This window comes from Littorina saxatilis, linkage group LG8 (genome assembly GCF_037325665.1).
Source record: "Littorina saxatilis isolate snail1 linkage group LG8, US_GU_Lsax_2.0, whole genome shotgun sequence".
Taxonomy (NCBI): Eukaryota; Metazoa; Mollusca; class Gastropoda; order Littorinimorpha; family Littorinidae; genus Littorina; species Littorina saxatilis.
Window position 1 is genome coordinate 7,473,920 of NC_090252.1, and position 17,746 is coordinate 7,491,665.

The following is a 17,746-nucleotide window of genomic DNA, read 5'->3' on the forward strand; positions in this document are numbered from 1 at the left end:
GACACTGAAGACAGGTTTCAGATTTGTGGACATAGAATATTTGAGACGTTTGGTAAACAAACGGTTTCGCTCATCATGAAAACAATCTCACAGCCATACTCGTTTGTCTCATGTAAAATCAAGCATTTAAAAGCATGGAAGATCATTTTCATATGTCGATGTCTAAGAAAATGAGACTGTGTTTAATTACGTCTAAAAAGTTCACAGCGTCAAGTTTACAGATTGCTATGTTTGCTCTCGGAAAACACAACACAGATCTCTCGAAAATCTACATGCAGTCACCTCCTACGAATAGCTCGACAAATCACAAAAAGAAAATATTAGAAAGTAACACAAAAAGTTGCTGTTAGTTATAAGCAAGCTGCTGACGAGCTGAAAACAAGTGATAAGGATCTGAGACACGTCACAGTGTTGTGCGATGACGATATGCTACCTGTCACTGAAAATGGAAAATTTCTAAGTAAATTTTCATTTCATTAATATACTTACCCGAATCACATAAAGCATTTGACTACGTCTGAGATGCTAGGTACTGAAAAAACGCTACCCATCAAAAAACAAACAAAGGGAAGCGACCCCTACCAAAAAGCTTGAATAGCTATGGTAACAGCCAGGTTCCCTGGGAGTTACCTCCCATATAGCTACTTCCTCTCTGTCACCACGTGACCGCTCATACGGCTTCAGAAAGACTAAAAACCACAAGCGGGGAAGGAGGGAGGGAATTCACTATGTGATTCGGGTAAGTATATTAATGAAATGAAAATTTACTTAGAAATTTTCCATTAAATTACATATTCTTACTCCGAATCACATAAAGCAGATAACATCAACATGGCGGTGGGCAAGAAATAAACTCAAACTCACCATCACGTTCTGGTCAGAACCTGACCAGCTGCTACAAGTGCAGGCAGAGCACGAGAGCCGTCCTGGCGGAGGGCAGAAATGTCCCGAAGATAATAATTCAGGAATATATCTTCAGAGCGCCAGTAAGCAGTAGACAAAACATCATCGAGGCGCATGGAGCGTAGGACTGCGAGCGATGATGCCCATGCCCTCGTTTCATGGGCTCTGGGGGAGTCCAGGGGAAAGGCAGGCAGCGCCCCCCCCCCCCCCCCCCCTGTTTGTGCTACTCCAAACATAAGCTTGCCTTATCAGAGAAGTCACCCACCGGGCCAACGTAACCTTTGAGACATCTCTCTCCCGAGTTGTAAGAAGGGAGAGAAACAATAACTTCTGAGACTTGGAACGCAAGGGCTGAGTGCGCTCCAAGTACAAACGGAGAGCCCGAACAGGACAGTTGGCCAAATCAGGGTCGTCCGGAGCCAACGCGTTGGTCAGTGCCTTGACTCTAACCAACGGAGAGGCCTGCCCCGGAGTCTGATTTTTGGCCAAAAAATCGGGACGGAAATGCAAAGAGACAGAGCCGTCCGACTCGAAAGAAATATCCTCTGGCAGACCCGACAGGGCGTGGACCTCGCTACCCCGCCGGGCCGTCGCCAACAGAAGAAGAAACAGCGTCTTCCGAGTAAGATTATGCAGACTAGCCTCCCGCAGCGGTTCGAACTCCGAAGACCGCAAGAATGCTACAGACATGGGATTCAGAAAAAGTGATAATTAAGGAAAAAAAAGGTGGGGGTCTGGGGGCCGCAGAAGGCCCCCAGTAGGGTCCAGGGGCAACGCCCCTGGTCGGGGTCTGGGGGCTTCGCCCCCAGAAGCTGAAGGTTTTTAGTGTTTTAGACACACAAAAATGGCCCTGAAATGCATATTTCAGCTTAATCATAGCCCCCCCCCCCCTTTCTCTTCCTTCCCATGTTTCTCAAATTAATTTTACGCTAAGACTCAAAATAAGGAGGAGAAAGAGAGAGAGAGAGAGAGAGAGAGAGAGAGAGAGAGAGAGAGAGAGAGAGAGAGAGAGCGGGGGTGGGGGGGGCGGGGTGGTGGCGTGTGACGGTGTGGTTTCAATGTTCTTACCTTGTCGGTGCCAAACGACCCCAGTGACTGATTACCCGACTGGGTTTTCAGGATAGTCAGGTGCTTGTTGCTTTTCAAGTGGCTTTTGAGGGCAGTCTTTCCATTGGAACCGTAGTTGATAACATTAACATCGTTGCACAAAGTGCACTGAGCTTTTCCCGGCAAGTTGATTTTAGCAAACGGCATCGCCAACTTTCAGTTTCACGTCTTGTGTCTTCTGGCCTTTCTCGTATTTCCAGCTCAATGATACAACTTCATCGAGCCAGTCGAATCTCCAGAGATTTTTCTTGTACTTCTGCTGGTCAATTTCCCGGGATAGAACGGTTTCGTCTCGCTTTAACTTCCTCATCATTTTCGCAGGTGAGGTGGCTCAAAGCGATGTAAAAATGGCGCCGAATCATTCTCATACGGTATGCTTATACTGAATCCCCGATAGCTACGTTGAAACGGTGACTGTAGGACTAGGAGACAAAGAGCGCGTTCCCATACGGATCGACCAGCAACAGTCTGACCGTTTTAGGAACCAACCGTTCAAGAGTAGTATGGAATGGAGCGTCGCGATCAGCGGACCGGCCGAAAAACTTGGGTCTATACCTACATATACCCCAAAATTTTCTCAGCGGATTTGCACGAATCTCAAGAATGATCCCTGGAGCTTAAAAATTTACGGAATTCCGTAAATTTACGGAAGAATCCCATGTCTGATGCTAAGACCAGAAACAGGTCCCACTTGGGGGACGGGCACCTGGACCTGGCCTGCTTGAGAGCAGCACCCTTGATTACTGCTGCAATCACCCCCCCCGACGTTAATAGATCTACCGATCTGCTTAAGCGTCGCAGAGATAGCTGAGCGCCGGACCCTCAAGGAGGAAACAGACGCACCCTGCGAAAAAAGAAAAGAGAGGTGGTTGGCCACCTGCATAGAGCGAGGCGCCACCGAACTCACCCCCTTCTCCAAGCACCAGGAGGCCCAGGACCTCCAGTGTGAGGCGTAAACAGACGCCGTGGACGCCCTGTGCGAGCGGTCCACCAGATCCAGCGTCAAGGATGACGCTCCCGAGCGCCTCAGTGAGTCCCGAACAACCTCCACACGTGAAGCTTCAGAAGACTGGGCTCCTCGTGTGGAATGCCTGTTCGGGGCTGCACGAGTTCCCCTCGCATAAGGGCGAGAGGAATGGGAGGCCCGTGGGCGAGCCGGAGCAGGTCCAGGAACCAGACCTGCGACGGCCACAGAGGGGCGACCAGCAGAAGAAGAGTCGGCCCCTCCAGCTCCGCCTTTCGAATTACTCGACTGAGTAATGGGAAAGGCGGAAAGGCGTACGCCTCCAGGCCCGTCCAGGGAATGTCCAGAGCGTTCACTCGCCAAGCCTGAGGATCCGGGAATGGCGAGACGAACACCGGAAGCCTCTTCGAGAACCTTGTGGCAAAGAGGTCCACGAGAGGCTTTTGGACCTGAGCCCAAAGGCGCAGCAGTGCCCCGTGAGTGATGGTCCACTCTGACTGAAGCACTCTGCCGGAGCGACTGAGCTCGTCCGCCAGAGTGTTCAGCCTCCCTGGAAGGTACCTGGCTGAGATCGTGATGTGGTGAAGAGCACACCACTTCAGGATCTCGCAGGTCCTGTCCGAGAGAGACGGGGACCGCGAGCCTCCCTGCTTGTTGATATAGGCGGCCACAGTCGTGTTGTCTGTAAACAGACGAACATGCTTGGCCTGCAGGGAGGGCAGAAACTCGACTAGAGCTTGAGCTACTGCTTCCAGCTCTAGCAAGTTGATATGCCACTGACTCTGTTCCTCCGACCACAGACCTGACACCGTGTGTAGGTCCGTGTGTGCCCCCCATCCCCGCAGAGAAGCATCTGTAAACAGATCCAAGTCTGGGGGAGGTAGGGCGATCGGAACTCCCTTGCTGATCCATTCCGTGTCCAGCCACGGAAGGGTCGCGGACTGGAACCATCCCTGGAGAGGGACGAGGGCGTTCCAGTCCACCTGAGGAGAGTCCACAAACGGCTTCAGCGCTGCCTGAAAAGGCCGTTTGTGGACCCTGCCCAGAGGAACCAACAGAGCCATGGACTCCATCTGCCCCAAGATGGAGGCGAGAGACCGGAGGGGCGCCTGCAGGAGAGGCAAAGTGGAGCGGATCTGAGCCTGGAGTTTGTCCACCCGTCGCTGGGAGGGCTGGACAGTCCAGGCAACCGTGTCGAACGACATCCCGAGGTAGGTGAACGTTTGAGATGGGATCAGCTCCGACTTTGACCGGTTGATCGAGAAACCCAACAGGTGAGCCTCTCGAAGAACCGATTGGGTATGCTGCGAGCAGCCTATCTGGGATTGATTCAGAACGAGCCAATCGTCCAGATAGACCCGCAGACGAACCCCCTGCGACCTCGCCAGAGCGCAAAACTGTCTCACCACCATGGTAAAGATCCAGGGTGCGAGAGACAGCCCGAAAGGGAGCGCGCGGAACTGGAAGACCTGATCTCCCCACCGGAAACGAAGCCATTTCCGGTCGGCCGGATGCATGAGAATGTGGAAATATGCATCCGTCAGGTCTATGGAGGTCGCCCAATCTCCTGGGCGCAGAGAGTCCCTGACCGTGGCCGGCGTCTCCATCTTGAACTTGATCTCTCTCAAAAAAGTGTTGAGGAGAGATAAGTCCAAGACGGGGCGCCACGCCCCTGAAGCTTTGGGGACGGCGAAAAGACGGCCGTAAAACCCCAGTGAGCTTTGGTCCAGGACCCTCTCGACCGCACCCTTCTGCACCAGGGAGACAATCTCCGCCTGAAGGACGGATCTTGCTTCCTGCGAGGAGGGGGGTCTGAAGAGCGGCGGATGTCGGGAAAGAGGTGCCTTCTCCTCCCGCCATAAGAGACGGAAGCCCGATCTCACAACTCCCACTATCCATTGGCTGTCTACTGATACCATCCAATGGGAAAGTGCCCGGGAGGGGCCTCCCGCCATCACCAGAGTGGAGGGCGGGAGGGTGGTGAGACCGGGAGCGCTTCATTGTGGGTGAGGCTTGCTACTCGAGCCGCCTCGTCCCCTTCCCGACGCCATCCGTTTCTTGCCGCCTCTAGAGCTCTGCTGTGCAGGTCTCTTCTGAGCAGGTTTGGGATGAGAGGCCGGCTGAGCCTTCCCTTGCTGGGAAGGCTTAGCTTGCTTCATGCCCTGTAGAGTCATGTCCAGGAATTGAGAATCCTTGTTGGACTGAATCTCCTGTTGCCGAGCGACAAGCGCCATTTGGCTGAACAAGGAGCCCTCCACAACCGGAGACACTCTGAGAGTGTCTCTGGTAACCTGCTCTGCAAACTGAGAGTTGGCAAGAAACAACTCCCTCCTCGCCAAGACTGCGTGTGCGTACTGTAAAGAGGACAGACGAGTCTGTTCCTCGTTTACCTTAGCCAACGCTGTGAGGAGGGAGGAGACGTCGTCCGCGTTCTGCTCTTCGCTGAGCGTAAACGGGACTAAGTCGTCCGTCAAAGACCTAGAGAGAGCCCGAATCAGCGTGTCGGAAATTGAAGCCAATTCCAACAGCTGACGTCCGACTTCCTCCAGGGAGAGGAGAGTGCTTTCTTTCACCGGAATCACTGAGTCGCCCTTGACTGGCTTGGCCAGAAGAGCTGTCAAGTCCGGCGTCACCGGCAAGACGGAACGCGGAAGTGCGTAAGACGCAACGAGGTTCCGGCTATGCCGAGGAAGCGCAAGCTTCCGCTGAGGCAATGGCATGAAAGTAGAAGTCTGTGCCATCGTCGCCAGCCAAGGCTGAGATTGCTCCGGAACTGTGCCGAAAGGCACCAGAAAAGGAACAGGGTCCGAAGGCACACCACCTGTCCGCCTAGGCGCCGACGCCCAGACTTGGGACAGGTGGTAGGCTATGGCCGGCGACTCCGCGAAGCGGAAGGAAGGATTAGCCTCCTTAGCAGGCAGGAAATCCGACATCGCCGAAGGTACCCCCGAAGTGGGAGACACCGCCACAGCCGTGCCCTCCGGGAAATAACGTGAAGTCACCTCAGCTGCTGTCTCCAGGATGACACGCAGCCTTGACGACATTCCCGAAGGAGGCTCTTCACTGGCCACTGATTGCACATCAGAGTGGTCACAGGAAGTGCCATGACCGTAGTCATCCAGAACGCCGGCGGCAGGATACCCGAGATGACCGGAAACCGGAAACCCGTAATCCTGGAAGTGATCCCGGCTTGAACCCTGACTAAAGTGCATAGGGTAAGACGGAAACCCATCCGAAGCCGCCGGATGTACGTGGGAGGCAGTCGCGGACCCGTCCGGGGGAAGTGACAGCCTGCCTGGTTGAAGCGCCGGAAGCGCAAAAACCTCACGCCGTTGATCCCTCTCCTGCAGCCACGCGGACGTGCTAGGATGAGGGACAGCGTGTCCGGCCGAAGCCGGAAGTGCAGACGTCGAAACCGCCGGGGGCGGAAACGACGAATGCGAGAACTGCGGCTGAGAGCCGTAAAGCCCGGAGGCCAGTTCTCGGTCAAACCCGTCACTGCGGCACTGGGTGCGGGCTAGTGAGGGCAGACACCGAAGCTGAGCGACAGATTCACCATACGGAGTACTGTTGCCAGTAGAGAGCAGGGAGTGACCCCGAGCCAATGAACCGCTTCCCGTGAGGGAATGTCCGAACGCCTCACGAGGGCTGCCAGACCGGTTCGACTTACTTGAGACGCCTGTGGTAGAGGCGGAAGCAGCCCGAGCATGCAGACCGGAAGCCGAGGTAACCACCACGGAAGCGAGGGAACGCACCCCCCCCCCCCCATCTCCGCAGGAAGGAAAGCGCTAGCGGAAGGAGACGCTCGTTGCATTTCAGTCTGAACCATGGAACGTATCTCTGGGAGTAACGAACTCAAAAAGGAGGCAACGATAGCCCCCTGCTCCGGAGCCGCAGAGGGCGGCGGCGGAGTAACAGCAGAAGTACTAGGACGAGTACTAGGACCAGGCGGTGAAATGGGCACCGTCAAAATGGTATTGCGTGCTTCATCCGACACGACCACCAAAGGCTTGGTGCTAGAAGATTTAGGTTTCACTTTGCCCTTCAAATCGGATTTACCCTTACGTTTGTCTGAATCAGACATGCTGACGAACAACGAAAACGTAAACAAGCAAAAAAATTATACAAGGAAAGTTACTGAAATGAACGTAAACACGAACAGCAAGCAGTAACTAACAACGCATAAACGAACCAAACTTGCAACGAAACAGTGAACAAGCACAGGTTAAACGCCACAGACAGCAAGTCAGCCAAGCTGACAGAAGCAAAATGGCACAACGCACGTGTTACTGACACACAGAGTCCAAGGGACAAAATATCAGCAACAGGAGGCGAAAACGAACAAAAACCGCAGAAAAAACAGAACGGGCTCACCAAACGAAGCCCTGACAGGAGAACGATGGGTTACGTGGCCGGCAAGTGAACAACTCCACCAAAGGCAGCCACAGAAAGCGCACAAAATTTCCAACACAACCTCTCTGCAAGACGCTGAAGTCAGTATGAGCGGTCACGTGGTGACAGAGAGGAAGTAGCTATATGGGAGGTAACTCCCAGGGAACCTGGCTGTTACCATAGCTATTCAAGCTTTTTGGTAGGGGTCGCTTCCCTTTGTTTTTTTTTTGATGGGTAGCGTTTTTTCAGTACCTAGCATCTCAGACGTAGTCAAATGCTCTATGTGATTCGGAGTAAGAATATGTAATTTAATACACCACGCAAAACTTACTTCAAGCGCGATTTTCTCAATATCGCGTTTTTCTCAATATCGCGTTTTTCGCAGCATGCGTTGCGATTACATAGATATTTTCAAAACTATTCATCCGATTGTCATAAAATTTGGCACACTGTTCTTTCATGTACTGTTTTATGTTTTGTTCCTCGGAATAAGAATTGCGAAGGAAGTTGTCCTTTTTGTTCGGGTTATTCTATTTGGTACTTGTTTGGGCTGGTCAAAAACAACCTTTTTGTGCATTTGTCAGAAAGCTGGAAGAACAAAACGCAGAGGAATCATTTTGTGACACTTCAGCCAAATTTGGTGTCAATCGAATGAATAGTTTTGATCACATGTGTGTAACGCTACTCCGACCATTAACGTTGGCGTCACAACACTTGGTCCTAAAAATCTGACATTATGAAATTGTTTCTGCAGTTAACATTAAAGGCATTTCTGGGCGTAGTTCAATAGTTCATCACATTCTTAATCCAAGCACCTTGTCTCTGGATTACGGCTGCGACACGGACATTGAAGTTGTTGATAACTCTGTCCAAGGTCTCGAGTGGAATCCTCCTGATTTCATGAAGAATGTTCTCCTTTAGTGCTTGTATTGTCTGTGGATTGTTGTGGTAAACCCTTTCCTTCAAGTACCCCCAGAGGAAGAAATCTGGAGGAGAAAGATCTGGGGACGAGGTGCTTGGATTGAGAATGTGATGAACTATTGAACTACGCCCAGAAATGATGTTGCAAAGAAGAAAAAACTGTGCCTTACTAAACTTTCATGCTTGTGTGAGACATTCCAGGTGAAAAAGAATAGGTGGGACAGTTTGTATCCCATGACCTCCCTTCTTTGTCTCTGTAAATCTACTGTAGGTATATTTCTTGTATTTTAAGACTATTATTGTTACATCATATGGTGTATCAATTGCACTCTTATAACACATAAAATAGAGGATAAATAAGGGTGCAACAAATACATCATAGTTGGCTCTACTTTCTGTCATCCTTGACATTCTAAAATGCACATGTACCTGTCGACCGGATGTGCAACTGGGTTACCACAGTTTTGAGAACTTGCGCGAGAGTCGTTCAGTGAGAGCTATAGCTGAGTTTTAGTCTCGATCGACTTGCTGAGACTATTATCACGGCATCATAGATTTTATGACTTCTGTCGTCCATCGCGTCATATTCTGGGGACGTAATCTGTTTCCTTCTATTCGCTGTTCTATTTCTCTCTTGTGATCAACATGACGAGACGTGTGAGTGTGTGCGCTCGTTGGTGCTGGCTCTCTCAAACAGAAGTCAAACTAGCAATCGTTAAAAACCCAGCCCGTCCGACCAGCACTGCTAATATTTTCAGGCTATGCTTATGCCTATGAAGTTACAGGCGTGCTCTTTTCGATACACACGCTCTTATCGGCACATCATCGACTAGGACAGTCCTCTGGACATAGGCTGTTTAATGCATTTTGCGAGTATGTCTAGCTCTTCTGCCGTGCATTAGGTCCTATAGACAATCAAGGTGTCCAAGATCCCATTAGATGCGTGTGTAACCACTAGGTATTCAGTCAAATCAGTGTAAGAGGCTTTCAACTGACGGGGACAGCGACGCCGCCATTGTACCGACTTGGCATAGATCAACAGGCGTGAATGAGACTGCCCATTAGATGTCTAAACCATATACTCAAAAGTTTGTATATCATGTGAAAGAGGTCGTGTCAAGGTAGTCTCGCACGGACCTAATTGTACACGGCTCATGATGAAAAAGTCACTGAGAAACTGGAAACATTCTTGCGCTTGCTGTTTCCCCTGAAAGAATTTAGAGAACTTACATTTTTCGCTTTACTTGACGTCAAAGATTTCACGAAGCTTTGGAAGAGATCCAGGTTCCGTAAGACCAAGTTTGGTGCTTCGACTGCGGGAAGTTTGGGCAAAAGACACGCAAGTACAACATGTATACACACGTGTGAGTATATGGATTAGTTATGTAATGAGTGGTCTCTATCACGTATGTACAGTAACACCTCCCACTAACGTCTCAGTTGGTGAGCACACACTCACAGAATATGTACACAGCAATTCATTATTGAGATGTCGTTCTAACTGCCCCTACCCAACCCCTCCCACCCCCTCTCTCCCCCCCCCCCCCCCACTCCGAGGGCAGTCCTTCAATTGTGACAGCAATAGGTGAGAAGACAGCCGTAGGCAGCTGGACACGCACGCATTACTGACTACAGACTACCACACCTGACTCTCGATGCATGACTAAAGGCATGCGTTTTCCGCGTGTGCAGGGTAATTACGAACTTTGACACTCACTGGTAAAAAGTTCAAAGACGTTATTGACCCTATGTTGGTAGGTCGGTCGTCTGAAACTGGAGGGCGCCGTTCTTGGGAGGTTAGTTACAGTGTGAAGAGCATCCGTGCCGAGAAATTCGGAGGGAAAAAGGAGGGGGTCGTTTTTGGGAGAGGTGACGTTACGGGAGGTTCCACTGTAGTATAAAAACAGAATAGTACATGGCATGCTGTGTCATATCAGATTTACACTTGGTTTTTTTCTTCAGATATTGAAAAACTTGCTTACAATATAAAACAAGAAGGGCAAAGCCCACACGACTCACATGCTGAACAGACCTTGATCTTTCTTTCAGAATAATTTTACAATAAAACTGAGAAAAACAATATTTTACACATTTTTCCTACCAAAATACATGTGACCTTGACCCAAGGTCAAGGTCATCCAAGGTCATGCAACACAAAGCTGTTAATTCAAGACATAGGAAGTACAATGGTGCTTATTGGCTCTTTCTACCATGAGATATGGTCACTTTTAGTGGTTCACTACCTTATTTTGGTCACATTTCATAAGGGTCAAAGTGACCTTGACCTTGATCATATGTGACCAAATGTGTCTCATGATGAAAGCATAATATGTGCCCCACATAATTTTTAAGTTTGAAACAGTTATCTTCCAAAGTTCAGGGTCAAGGTCACTTCAAAATATGTATACAATCCAACTTTGAAGAGCTCCTGTGACCTTGACCTTGAAGCAAGGTAAACCAAACTGGTATCAAAAGATGGGGCTTACTTTGCCCTATATATCATATATAGGTGAGGTATTCAATCTCAAAAACTTCAGAGAAAATGGGAAAAATAGCTGTTTTTTAGACAACATTTATGGCCCCTGCGACCTTGACCTTGAAGCAAGGTCAAGATGCTATGTATGTTTTTTGGGGCCTTGTCATCATACACCATCTTGCCAAATTTGGTACTGATAGACTGAATAGTGTCCAAGAAATATCCAACGTTAAAGTTTTCCGGCCCGTCCGGCCAGGACGACTCGGGTGAGTACATAGACTCACTTTTGCTTCGCATGTGAGTCAAAAAACCAAACTTGTATAAAGCTGATATGAAACAGCATGCCATGTAGTATTCTCTTGTTATAATGCTGGTGTATAGCACATCTTATAGGAAGCTCACGCACATAACTTAAAGCCCCAGTCTGTCTCAAATGGTTTACAGAACGATTTAAATCTTCTCATCGAACACACTTGCAATAGCATTTGATAGCATTAAATGACACAGTTAGTTTGAATGGCTATTTAACTCACGTAAACCACACACCTGTTTTAGTGGTTTATCTAACCCCTGAGCCATCATGAACCCGTGTGATCCACTTTCCTTTTTTTCACAATTTAGTCATCAGCTTGTGATTTCAATGCGACCCACTGTATCTGCAATAGCACGTTATTATGTACCTCTGAATCTAAAACGCAACAAACGGCTGTGAGTCACACGAACTTGTCGGCGGTGGTTGGCTTCATAACAAGCAAGCGCTAAGCGCCTTTTTTCAAACCTTCGAATTGAACTGATGAGAAAAGAATTCTTTTATGATTTAAGAATGTTTGTGTAACAAGCTGTCAATTTATTATTGAGATTTTAAAAGTTAGGTCTAGCGCCAAAACATGGCGTATGATAGTCTTACAGACAATCTGGTCTGACTGCACAAAATACATTCTTTGAAAATTGCTCGCTCAAAGTTACGGAGGGGACCTAGGATGTTCTTAAGCGGTGAGTGTTGAAACGAAAGGGTGTTTGTACTGTGTGTAAAAGCCTGACAGTGTCTGTAATGGTTTACCGGAAGCTTAGTGTGGCTTTAAAGGTACTGAACTTGTCAAATCCAGGTGCACGGAGCCCCTGGGGCTTTTAGTCATACCTCAGGCAGCTATCCGTTAGAAGAACTACCAAGTTTCATTGACTTGCACCCAAAGAGTCAAGAACTGCAATTTTTTTACGAATTAATTTCGTACTCGGACCCGGCTGGTCTTGACCTATTTTTGGATCTAAATTTAGATCAGGTAGATCACCACATCATGCACAAAAAGACACGTCACCAGCAAACTATGTCAGACATCATGAGTTTGTGTAAAACAAAATGGAGGCCGGAATCACTCAGTTGAATCGAACTCCGACCAAACACCACGTAATAACTAGGTTAATTTATGCACTCGCGTGAACAAGAAACTGTCGACCTTCACAGATGTCGTCGTTGGGTAGTTTTGGGTTTGTTTTACTACCATAGGAGGATTTTTGAACTGTAAATGCACTCAGCTGCAACAAAAACGCAAAACGAAGGCTGTGATCGAGCTGCACTGTGCCTTTAAAGGTACATTTGAGAGAGTGAGAGTGAGAGAGAGAGAGAGAGAGAGAGAGAGAGAGAGAGAGAGAGAGAGAGAGAGAGAGAGAGAGAGAGAGAGAGAGAGACAGAGATTGAGAGAGACTGACAGACAATAAAAAAAAAAGTCAGTTATAAGATGTGTAACTTACCGGGATCACCTGTGTGCGCCCAGGAAGCACCTAAACACACACAATGACAAACAAAAAGTTACAATTCCAACATTGAAGTGAACTTTCCACGTAAACCATATTGTAAATATCTACAGGTTTTTAATTCCAAGGCTTTCACATGCATTACAAACATCCTTCCATTTTGAGACATAATAATCACAAATCCACAGCCTGGCTGGTTTCTCTGCAGCTTTGGACATTTTGCAAGTGCCGAATTACAGTCAAAAGTTTTAACAATAAATTCCTCACTAAAACAGACAATTGATATTTCTACTGTTGAAAAGTACAGTCTAAGGAGTTCGTTTCGATAATGTTCCTTTTTTTCATAAGTTTTCGGTGAACACATCTTTTTTGTTTTTTTTTACATGAGGTCACTGCGGCAGTTGCTGCAGCCATTTACATAATTTGAACAAGTGCATGTCGAAAAATTCCTGTGTATACTATAACCTCTATCACACATGCAAAGGAAGAAACAGAGACAATACTTACTTGTTACAACTAGCAGTAGACATGCGCACCCGTAGCTGAAAGACGGCTGCATAATTGCCTGGAAATAAAAAATAAAATGTAGTCATTTTAAGTTCACTCATCAAACATACCTTTCACCCCACTGAAGACCATCTGGTAAACCACCAACAGATCCGTCTAGGTTTTTGCGGACAACAAGAGCAGATTTCCACTTGGACAGGTACCATTAAATTACCACTTGCCTGTTTTCTGTCCAGAGCAGGATGTTTTTCTGAAATAATTTTGTAAATGACACCTGTGTCCCTCTGTAAAATGGATTCTTCACAGCACTAATGCAACTTTGCACAGAGTGCAGCCAGGCTCTAAGAGTAAGAGTTTGGTGCAATGTGCTTCCCAGGCAGTTAGACAGTCACACTAAACATTTTGGATCTGTGTCTGAGCTAGAGACCTTTTAATCCAGAAACATATGGACTGCTAACGTTTCAACATTTAGAACACAGAAAAATTTGTAAAACAAAACGTTACAATCACTACGTTAGGCGCGTTTGATCGATCTGCGCGATCGCGCTGCGCGTTTGGTGGATCGATCAAACGCGCACACATCGATCGATGTGTGCGCGTTTGATCGATACAAAGAATACACGAATCGTTAAAACGCGCAGCTCTTATATACTTGCGCATTTGGACGATCCGTCTCACAAATCACCATCGTACTACGCACACACACGTCTGCTGGGGGCGGGGACGTAGCTCAGTTGGTAGCGCGCTGGCTTTGTAGTCAGTTGGTCGCTATCGCGTTTGATCGATCTGCGCAATCGCGCGATGCGTTTGGTGGATCGATCAAACGCGCACACATCGATCGATGTGTGCGCGTTTGATCGATACAAAGAATACACGAATCGTTAAAACGCGCAGCTCTTATATACTTGCGCATTTGGACGATCCGTCTCACAAATCACCATCGTACTACGCACACACACGTCTGCTGGGGGCGGGGACGTAGCTCAGTTGGTAGCGCGCTGGCTTTGTAGTCAGTTGGTCGCTATCAGCGTGGGTTCGATCCCCACGTTCGGCGAGAGATTTATTTCTCGGAGTCAACTTTGTGCAGACTCTCTTCGGTGTCCGAACACCCCCGTGTGCACACATGCGCACGAAAAAGATCCCACGTTCACAGCGAAAGTCTCAGGGCTTGGAAAACACGAAGACACGCATGCATCATCTCTCGTCTCTGATTATCATGATCGTATTTCGATACTTTGACGAGACAAACCCAATGCTGGTGTGTCGAAGAAGACAGCCACAGCGGGCTTGTTCGAATCAAAGTATTACACCATATCTTCAGCGTATTACCAATACCTGTCCCAATATAGACCAGTTGGTCTAAGAGGACGTTAAACCCTAATAGTCAGTCAGACGTCTGCTGGCAATGACCGGAAGTTATGACCGGAAGTAGGCCTAGCTATAAGTGTCTAAACAGTATGTGCGCGCGTGTGTGGGTGTGTGTGTGTCTGGGTGTGTATGTGTCTGGGTGTATGTAAGTGCATGTTTGTGTGTGTGTGTGTGTGTGTGTGTGTGTGTGTGTGTGTGTGTGTGTGTGTGTGCCGGTGTGTGTCTCTTAGGTGGTTCACAACCGTATTGAACTTTTCGCTTGACATCAAGCTTGATTTGGGACACATGGCTGATGTATCTGCCTCCACTGTGACTTGCAGTGTGTGCCTAAACCTCTCCATCATGTATCAGTTAAACGAATGAAGAGAGAATGAAGCAATCAAGAGAGAATGAAGCAATAAAACTAACTTGAGCCTATGTGAATAGAGCTCAGCAGTAATCAAAAACAACAAAAAAGGAGCTGAATTGTAATCAAAAACGTTGTTGGGGTATATTTCGGAACATTCCTGTATTTGAAACTTTTCACTTCCGGCGTGCGATGTGTGTGTGTGGTAGGGACTTACTTTGTGACAGATCGTCCAAATGCGCAAGTATAAGAGCTGCGCGTTTTAACGATTCTTGTATTCTTTGTATCATAAGTTCTTTGTGTAGCCAAGTGCACTTCGCTACCCTAAACACTCTAATCATCGCATAGCGAAACAGCCTTGTGTACAGTACAAACGGGATACCCACCCCATAGCAGACGATACGATGCTGCGCGCGCACCATTGACCGGCGCAAATTCTAATAGAATACCTTTCTTTATATATCTACCTAACTTCTATCTTTCAAAGTCCCTTTTATCTTTGATACGGTCCTAATTATATTTAGGTTTGCATAGAAGTCACTGATTAGGCTGGATGGCTGCATATTATTGTGTTATTTACGATAATGCTTCGAACTGACCAAAGCGTCACTCTGACCTTGACCGGTTTTCATGTATCGTCGAGAGAAATTGATTCTCACAAACTCATCTTTGTCTTTTCAATCATTGTTTTGTCATTTTTGTATCACTATTACATATCCCGTACCTATGTTGCATATGATTTTATAAGGATTTGGTTGTAATGAGTGATGCTTGGTTCCTCTGCAAAGATTGCTAATTTATGCAGACAGGTACTCGCGCAGGAATTTAGCCGATTCCATTTACTTTCGGACTTTACCGCTTCGTACTAAGTCAATGTATAATTTTCCCCCAAGTAACGCATATCATGATGTTTGTCTAGGGTTCTTCTTTTTATCTGTATGATTTATGAGTTTGTCCATTATTCCAGTTTGGAGAGTTTTGTAATTTTCCGCACTGAAGTTGGTTCAGTGCCTTCACTAGGACCATTGTTTTTGCATCCTACTAAATAAATATAAGTTTTTACGAAATGTGATCTATTGCAATAGAAAGCTAAAGGTCGTAGCTTTAATTTGATGTATTGTTTGTTATGATTGGTTATGTATTTGTTTAAATAACGTAGGGTAAAGCAAGTGTAAGAAACACAGATTCCGTGTTTCTGGCCGTATTCAGTCCGATTTTCATCACCGCCGGACGGTGCTTTCTGTGCAGTCCGCGCCGGGGCTATAAGTATAGGCCGGACACCGGCATAAGCATGCATTCGCTCCTAGCAGCTGAACACGACACTACACTTGCTTTGCTGTCTACGGGTTTCGCCTTCGGCCTCTACGTTTCCTTGCATTGTTTTCTTGAATAAAAAGTTGAAACAAGACGCTTGGACTTGGGCTTCGTGTCTACTACTACCCTTCCACTCCTCCACTACATTTGCATCCACCAAACGCGCACACATCGATCGATGTGTGCGCGTTTGATCGATCCACCAAACGCGCAGCGCGATCGCGCAGATCGATCAAACGCGCCTAACAACTATACTTCAACTCGGAGGTCTTTCACGCCCTCCTCTTTCTCCTTTTCTTCCCTTGTTGTTGTTGTTGTTGTTGGTTTGTTTGTTAGTTGTTAGTTGTTTGAATAAGGCTCACGTTTGTTTTAGCTTGCTGGATAGTGTTGGTTTTTAAGTTAGAAACACAGTTCACTATAAAAACGTATTGGCATTGTCATCAAAAGGGAAACCTCAAAGAGTAACACAGTTCACCATAAAAACGTACTTGCTTTCTCAAATTCAGTCAAACAGTTCGTACTTCACCCATCTTTCTATCTTTTACGTCCAAACAAACTCCCAAAATAAACCACTTTTACTGCAACTCGAGAATTGGCAAGATAGGTCATCGACTCAGCGGCTACCAGTAAGTTCGTCACACGGTAGATTCGTCACCTATGACGAAGTTACCGGCAGGGGTGGGCGGGTGTTTATGCTAAAGAGCTTATGCTTTCAGATGTTTGATTTGTGGGAGAGATTCAAGATTCACATTTTTTAGAGAGAGAGAGAGAGAGGGAGAGAGAGAAAGGTTATTTGAAAACCCGAGATCCGTACTCATTGTGCAGTTCTCAACTGAGTAGTTTTCAGACGACACAGTCCGAGCGTTGTTATTTTAAAACCCGAGATCTACTCATTGAGCAGTTCTCAACAGCGGCCTGTGGTGAGAGAGAGAGAGAGAGAGAGAGAGAGAGAGAGAGAGAGAGAGAGGGAGAGAGAGAGAGAGAGAGAGAGAGAGAGAGACGGACGTACATACACCCACATCCATGACACGCACGCACGCACACACACGCTCGTACACACGCACTGACAAACACTCACACACACCATCGCACATACACACACACACTCACGTACACACGCACAAACACTCACACACACCAGCGGCACACACACACACACTCACTAACACACACACGACTTCACTGAACCCGTACCTCACTGTCAAGGAGGCAGAGAAACTCAATGTGAGCAGAGGGAGGGGTGGAAGGAGGTGGGAGGGAGAGAGAGAGAGAGAGAGAGAGAGAGAGAGAGAGAGAGAGAGAGAGAGCCGCGCTCGGACTACTGTGGCGAAGTTACCGTGACCGGTGACGAATCTACCGTGTGACGAACTTACTGGTAGCCGACTCAGCTGGCATGCAAACATGTCATACACAACTTAACAACACTACACAATGTCAATGGTCGATCACACATTCACACACTGGGACAAATGTATGGACGTATTCACCTGTGGACGTTTTTGCTTGTGGACGTTTTCACCTGTGGACATTTTGACTGTGTACGTTCTCACCTGTTGACGTTTTGACTGTTGATGTTCTCACCTGGACTGGGAAGCATGTAAAGCAACCGACACCAAATACGAGGGGAGCTCACTCACCACTAAAACACGTGACCGCAAAGACGCCTCTCATTGGCTGCGTAATTTTTTCGAGGAAA

At 47.6% G+C, this 17,746-nt stretch overlaps 1 long non-coding RNA gene across 2 annotated transcripts in view; it reads right to left on the minus strand.

The window, feature by feature from the left end:
- The window catches only part of LOC138972673 (uncharacterized), a 42,581-nt gene extending 30,039 nt beyond the window's left edge, over positions 1 to 12,542 (minus strand). For both annotated transcript variants that reach the window (XR_011457707.1, XR_011457706.1), the window contains exon 1: positions 12,513 to 12,542. This is a non-coding gene — a long non-coding RNA (uncharacterized lncRNA). The remainder of the gene's footprint in view (positions 1 to 12,512) is intronic.
- Positions 12,543 to 17,746: the final 5,204 nt, after the last annotated feature.